This window comes from Diorhabda carinulata, chromosome 9, assembly GCF_026250575.1.
Source record: "Diorhabda carinulata isolate Delta chromosome 9, icDioCari1.1, whole genome shotgun sequence".
Lineage (NCBI taxonomy): Eukaryota > Metazoa > Arthropoda > Insecta > Coleoptera > Chrysomelidae > Diorhabda > Diorhabda carinulata.
In genome coordinates, this window is record NC_079468.1 from 23,324,615 (window position 1) to 23,332,658 (window position 8,044).

Below are 8,044 nucleotides of genomic sequence, written 5' to 3' on the forward strand. Positions count from 1 at the left end.
CGTTAGTACCTGTCCACATAAAAAAAATAAATAAACAAGGACGTACAACATAAATTTGGAGTGTCTTTGTGTCCAGTTAATTCGAACTCGATTTACTGATAAAATCCATACCTAACAAGTTTTTTTTTTAACTATTTTTATTCGACCTTGCAAGGCAGCAAAATTCGATAATCTGTTAAATAGTGGTAAAGTCATTAGAACAAAAAAAAGGCGCCTTCAAGTTGTTTTTTGACAATATCTCTAATTTTATTATAAAAATTTAACTTAAGCAAACGTTTTGTAATTTTTTTTTTGTAAAATCGATAGTTTTGTAGGCAGAAACAAATATTGTTATGATTTGAATCGTTTATTCAACTCCAAACTTGTGAAACTAAATGAAAAACTAAACTAAGTCGCGCGTGCCGAATCTCTAGAAGCCGCGTAGCCATGCTGAGATATAGACGTTCGAGATCTGCTCTCCTGGGTTCGTGTAAGCGTGTTGGTTTTCCCTAAAACGTTACATGCTACTAGTTCATTAAGAAGATTATGAAAGGTGACTTATGAGACGCTAAATCGGGACTGTTCGGTCGAGATCTGGACGTCCGGTCACCTTCTGTTTTAAATATAATTCACAAACCGACTTGGCAACGCTGGAACTTGAATGATACAAGAATTGTATTTGTGTGGTTCGGGCGTCAACTGCCTTGCAAGGTCGATTGAGAAATTACCAGAAAAAACCCTGTTTTAAATTTTATCAGTCTAATAAAATTAATGTAACCTGACATATTATTATTTAATGTTTGAATTTATTTTTGTCGTCCTTGGCTAATATGGACAGACTCGGAATTTTACAAATTACCAGTTTGAATAAATAAATGCAACATTTAAACGTAAAAAATAATTGTAAGATTAAAAAAAATTGACAAAAAATTCCTTCGAGCCGGATTTGAACCAGCGACCTATGGATAACTACTTTTAAGTATTCAACTACAGTCCACCGCTCTACCAACTGAGCTATCGAAGGTTATGTACAAATTTATCATATGTTCATTAAATATTACTTATAAGTTTCTCTTAGATAATAATATTATTTTATTAATAATATATATCATTTTTATAATAATTACTATATGTAAAATTGGATGTATAAATAATTATCTCAAATGAATAAAAAAATGAATTATTAATAATTTGATTTGAAATTTCATTATGCGTACTACTTACTAGGCAACACAAACTACACTCATGTATAAAGAAACAGTTTGGTTATACTTATTCATTTACATTACAATGTTTTTTGTTTTTATAGTAATTTAACCTTAACTGTGTATACTTTCTTCAATTTTATGTTTTCCAAAAAAAGGTTTTGCCTTATTCTCAGTTTTATTCACACAATCAAGTCTTGATAAACATCTTTATTTTATAAAATTTCGTGACAACGTCAATAAAGTTATTATTTTCACACAAATTCATATCAAAGACGAGCGTAGGGTTTGTTGTGACAAAAAAACATGCAGGTAAACGATTTTTATCAGATTTATAAATGAATATGTTGGTACACAGTGAAAGAAAGTGAGAAATGACCAACAATAACTTCACACAAAGTGAAGATATTACGCAGATAGCTTTGTTAACACCAGATGGTTTATTTTAATAAATGTATCAATTTTATACGAGGTGTTTCAAATTTACGGTGAATTACGGGAATATTAGAACTAATTCTTCACTTAAAGCGTTAGATCTTTTTGTATATTAATAAGTTATTTATATTAACGTTGTTGAAAAAAATTCCCACAGGCTAAACCCAGTCTTAATTTTTTTTTCAGTACATCCAGACATTATCGTTATACAACTCATCATGTATTCTACGTTTACCATTTTTTAAAAAGATGTACCGCCCCGGATACGTCGTCAAAAGCCCAACAGATCTTAACCTGCAAATGTACTAAACAACTTTCTATACACCAGGGCAGCCAAAAGTTCAAACTTTTGTTCCTCGGCCGATTCAAGCACTCTTAAGGGGCGGTCTACACCTGATCGTCTTTTTAAAATCATGTGAACGCCTCGAGTTAGGTAGGCTATGAAATCTGATAGTAATTTTTATATATTTTTTTTCTAGTGAATGGTTCGTACGAAATGAAAAGTGAAGTCGTTAAATTCCGTTTCGGTTTCACGTAACAATTTCCGGCTGAAGTTGGAAACAAAAATTTTCGAATGATTAGAATTGAAGTTGATGCAAAAAATTCGTTTCTGAGATATAGATATTTAAAGCTGCCAAATCACAAAATATATTTAAGTATATTTTCTAAATTATACATTCGAATATTATAATGGGTGATTATGTATGTTGATGTAGTGTTTTGGATGGATTCTACACTACTATCTTAGATCCAGGGGCGGCTTATTCCCAATGGTTATGAGTTTTTCAATCGTTTTTTCAACAAAAAGATACTTTTTGTTTAACTCTATAAAACTTATGGTTTAGAAGGTATGTAGATTTTTAGATTGTTATATAAAAATTGTAGTTATTTTTTGAAAATACTTACAGGAGGTATTAAAACACAGTTGTTGGAAAAGTACTGTTCAGTTATGAAGCAGGTTTCACACGAGACGGTTTTATTAATTCCCATAACTCACATTTATAGTACAATTCAAAGAAATAATCGATTTTGTGTTAAAATATGGACAGGAATGTGGGTAATAATAACCTGCATGGTCAGCGGTACTTAGATTTTCTCCAAGATGATTTCTCATCCATTTTATGTGATATTCCTTTAAACTTTCGTGGTTTATGTACGATGGAACTTCTCCTGACTTCCTAAATGATGTAATAACATTTTTCCTAATAGATGGATTGGTCGTGGAGGACCATTTGCATGGCCACCATGTTCCCCTGAATTAAAAATACAACGGATTCGTTTTTTGAGGGATATTATTAAAAGTTTGGTATTTGAAACACAGGTAAATACAAAATCGATAGAATAAACTTCCATTGTGAAGGCAGAATCTTGGAATATAAGAGGGAAAATTATCAAAATTTTGAAAGTTCTTTATGAGTCACTGGATATTCGGCGAGTGATGAATAATAAAACATAAATGTACCTGAGCTAATACCAAGTTTTTGGGTTTTTATTGGTCTTTTATAACCATAAGCTGTATGGAATAATAAAAAAAGGTTTAGACGGGTCGAAAGGCCTGTGTACTAATGACTATATAGATTTTATTCAATAAATATTTGTCAACAAAGTAATAAAGATTAAAAATTTGATTTTATTTCAATACCATAAAGCTTTTTCTAAAAATTTTACCGACAATACGATTGTAGGTTTATACATACAAAAATGTAAAATGGAGATTGCAAATTGGAGAAGAATTATTATAGTTGACATAAAGGCACCACATTTTAGAGATTGCTCACAGTAAAACGTTAACTCTTTCACCAGTTCTCCTGATATTCCTTTATTCAAAGCAGTAAAACCTTTGATTAACCAAGGAAACTTCAAACCATCGGAAGAGTTTCATGGAAGTGAACATTTGAAGCACTAAATGCTTCATTTATTGTCTTAGAAAGAAAAACGCAGTCCAGAGATGTACATGGAGGTAATAGTTCTCGCTTTACTAGCTACGGACCTCGAAAAAAATATTTGGTAGACTCCAGGTGCAGTTGGAATCTGTCTGTTTCGTAAGCAAGAGGATTTCAAAAAGAAAAATCAGAGTTACAGCGCTTTATAAACATTGGAACGTTCGTTTACGTGATATATTAGTTTGAGACACTTATAATTTTGAATACTGCTTGGACAGATCGTTTTCTTTGGATAAACATGAAGATATAGATCCTCAAATCATCGAAGTGGTAGAAAATTCCAGGAAATCACATCTTTGGTATTTTTCAGGTGAATTAGTTGGGTTAAGCTCAATTTCTGAGATCAAGTATCAATTGAGGCTAAGGTGGATATAGTCAAGAAGAGGAAACGTACCCGAAAAGAGAAAACCGGCTCCAAAAAAGACCGTTCCATTTATTTAAACGTTTCATTTGGTTAAGAAGATAATGTTGTTTCATCAAGGCAATGCACCAGCTCATACATCTGGTATTGCAACGGTTAAAATTAATTAATTAATGTTTGAATTGCTACTAGACGCAACCTATTCGCCTGATTTAGCCCTTCGGATTATTTTCTGTTACCAGACTTGAAAAAATGGTACCGTGGTCAAGGATTCTCCAACAATAAAGGGATGATGTCAACAGTTAATGGTTATTGTATAGAAATTACCACATTTTATTCTGAAAATTAAAAAAATCAACCTGTTACACATCCTTTAATAATTCTAAGAGAATATGACTTATTATCCTTACGATTTCCTTCAAGAAGTCTCACGTAGTCATGTCAAATTATTTCACATCCTGCCGGAGAGGTTGAAGGTACCCTCTTGAAAATTCGAAGAAGAAAACAAGTAAGACGATCTACATCTCGGTGTAGTTTTACATCGTCAATTCAAAAGGTCCTTTTGTATTTGCCTTTACACCGAACTGTGATCTTCTACTCTATTAACAAATACTCACAATGGCGTTGGATCTATTAAAAGGCTTTTGTGCTTTTTGTTGGTGAATGAGGGCGTATTTTTTTGATGTCGATCTTTAGATTACATCGATGTTTTCGATATTTAATTCTATAACTCATTTACTTGACATTTAGAACGTCCGTATTCGATTTAGAACAGCGATTCGAATTCAAACTAATGTATAGTACAATTAGTTACTTTAAAAACATGATATTCCTCGACTTTTTTGTAGATAAAACGTCCTTAGTAGCTAGTAATTGCAAGGAGACGTTCGTAACCGATGGTTAGTTTCGACGTTATTGCATCTCATCAGAACAGCGTAACAAAATCTCGTTCGGAGACTTTAATCCGAACTGAAAACCGAAAAGCATTAATTTTTGGTATTTACTCTATTATTATTACAAAATCTTCTCATTCAAGAGCATTATGAGGAAAAAATAGAAGATGAAAACGGACAAAATAAAATAAATCTGGAAGAGGAATGCACATTGAATGGTAATGAGTGAAGCCAAAGACGAAAACACTACAGGAAAAGAGTTGACGCTTATTTACGACATTACAACTACAAATTTTCCAGAATAATAGTGAGGAAATTAAGAGAAAAACTAGAAGAAACTTAGTTTGGATTCCGAATCAATAGAAGGCCATAAAACTCGAGATAAATCAGCGATTGGAAGCAATACGAAACACGTGTGCGTTTAATCGATCTTGAAAAAGCTTTCGATACAGTAAATATAGAAGATCTTATTTAGAAGCATTGGATGTCTTCTTAGCAACAATAATCCTTGATGAGATACATTAAGTTGATGATAAAGACGAAGAAAAACTAAGCCAAAATCAGTATGAACATAAACATAGATAAACCAAGACGAAGATCATAAGCACCTTCAGTCTCTGAAGACGAAGGAAGACCTGGATGGACGAAAGCGATTGGGAACAGAGAATAGAAACTATTTGAGAAATAGGAAGAAAGTCTCGATGAAAAAAGAAACAATAGGGTAGTAGTAGACATAAAGATGAAGTTAGTAAATAAGTATGTTCAAGACTAAGTCCATCCATGATGGCTTACGTTGTCTTTTGATAATTTACGTAAAAACTCTTATATTAACGAAATACCCTGTATATAGAATGAACCAATACTTTAAGATTTTTCTCTCTATAAAACGAGATATTAATATAGTGGTCACAAAAGAGGGAATGGACCAGTTTCTAACACAGGAAGCACACTACTTGAATGCTCTATGATCGATTGTGCGTGGGTACCAAGAAGGCAGGTAATAAACCTTTTTCTTCTGATGTCAGTTCAATGGTATGGACAATTTGTTTGACATAAAAATGACAAATCATCGAATAAAGCGAAGCGACGTGAAATAACTTGACGAATTCGATCAATAGAAATATCTATTGGTGATTTTGTGAATGAAATGTGGGCTTGTGAATCGACAATAATTGAAAAACGATTTGTCACTTAGTTATTCGAAATTATTCATCATATTATTCAAAACGAACCTTTAAATCATTAGTAAATAAGTATACGTTATCAATGAAAATATTATTAAGTAATTAGGAGCAGAAAGAAACACCCCGAAGGACTAAGGATTCCGGATTGATCTCAAGATGACCAGATTGGAACTAGGAGGCTTCGGTTTTACAGTGTACAACGTAAAGAAGATGAAAAAATGCTTTTAAAAACAACAATTTACATGAAAATCGCAAAAAAAGAATTCAAAAACGTGTAATTGAAGACCAAGTTTCGCGTTAACAAAATGCTGTACGCATCTACAGCTTAGTGTTACACCACCAAAAGTATCTGTAAGTTTAGCGGATCAGTCTGAGGTACAACGCAGTAGATCTACCGAAGAAGACGCCAAATTTTCGAAAAAGCAAAGAAAAATAAAAGGTACCATCTACTAAAACGTGTAGATGTTTTTTTTATGAATTATTACATCCGTTTTAACTTTTCACTTTACCAGTAACCACGGGTTAGTTATTTAACACACATACACGTGTTATACCGGTCATAATTGTGCCAAAATTTGGTCTAAACTAGCACAACAAGCCTACCAGTGAACCATAAGCGGTCTAGGTTAGGTTGGTAGTACCGACTTGACTTTTAAAACATATTGCTACGTATTTACAACCCATAATGAACTTTTTTTATTATTTCTTCAAGTACTAGAATAGTGTTTCGTCTCCTAGCAGTTGACGTCGCTTTTCTGCCAAAATAGACCACCAATAAACCAGATGCTGCATGAATTCTTCTTCTCCGTTAAATTCTTCGCAGTAATTATCTATTATAAGTCCCATTTTTGTTTTCTCTTTATTGATACTTGACTAAATCATTCTGGATATGAGGTTTAGCTTTCATTCCTGTACAAATAGCATCTTCAAGCAATTCTTCGACATCTTCTACTTCATGGTGTCAAGGTACCTCACAGTTTACGATACCACGTCTAGCAACTCGTCTCGACAGTCTAGCAGTCTTCTCCGTTCCAATTTACAGTCTGATAACTTCTGGATGTCCATTTTCTGTATCCAATAGCTGTAACCTTTTAGTGGGAGCTCTTTCTGATTGACGAACAGCCCACATCAACATCCAAGTTTACTGAGATAATTCTCTGAAGAAATCAACCGTGGATAAGATGTTAGAGAGGTTCCGGAAAGGCCGAGAAGAAGATTTTGTCAAATCGAATTAGAATTTGTGTTTTTAAACATCGTAGATTCATAGTTATTATTTGTGTACGAAAATCGTTGTATTGCGCGTTAGTTTTTGGTCCGATCAACTTGAAATACCACCCGATTTAGCCCCTTGTGACTTCTTCTTTATCCCGGAATGCAAAATGATGTTTCGGAGGTAGTACTTGGAAAATGCGGAAGCCATCTAGCCAGGTGGTACGTCAGTTAAACAAGATCTAAAATTCCTGCAACTTAATGAATTAATAACTTCTAGTTTTGTAGGTAGTGATATAAAAATAGAATACAAAATTCTATAGTAGAATACTGAACAAGAAAAAACTTGTGGCATCCGTAATTTTCTTCGAAAATTATCTTTTTTCAATCCAATTTGACTGGACTATGAAGACAACATTCTTCTTCTTTGTGGTGATGGACTAAATCCTTAGATTATCCAGCCAAGTTATCGAAGACAACATTGCTATTGGATTTGTGTTGTATCGCCACATTTTTTGGAAGAAAAAATACAAACCAAAAGAATGTAAAATTAGTAAAAATAAAATTTCTTTGTAGTTTATTGAATATCATCCGATAGGGATTCTACAGATACTGTTATCTCTTTGAATAATAAGGGGATTAGAAGGTTTGTCCGCATTTATCCTTTATTAAGTATAATAAAAAAAGAATCGTAAAAATTTGACATTTGAGATCAAAGTGATCCGAACTGACAAGCTGGCTGCTACCGCAAACAAAAACTTATCCTTTGTTGGCGATCTCTGGACGATGGGTAAAGATGTTCAATCACAGAGGTGTACTTGCATAAATACGGAAT

The 8,044-nt window shown here is 33.0% G+C and overlaps 1 long non-coding RNA gene and 1 other non-coding gene across 2 annotated transcripts; one reads left to right on the forward strand and one right to left on the reverse strand.

Annotated features, from left to right (window-relative positions):
- Positions 1–910: 910 nt before the first annotated feature.
- On the reverse strand, positions 911–1,003 carry Trnay-gua (transfer RNA tyrosine (anticodon GUA)). The gene is made up of 2 exons: positions 967–1,003; positions 911–946 (listed from the first exon to the last, which is right to left on the reverse strand). It is a non-coding gene; the product is annotated as a tRNA-Tyr (tRNA).
- Positions 1,004–1,261: 258 nt separating this feature from the next.
- Positions 1,262–3,242, forward strand: LOC130897927 (uncharacterized). Its single transcript, XR_009059806.1, has 3 exons — positions 1,262–1,496; positions 1,806–2,467; positions 2,528–3,242. It is a non-coding gene; the product is annotated as an uncharacterized LOC130897927 (long non-coding RNA).
- Positions 3,243–8,044: the final 4,802 nt, after the last annotated feature.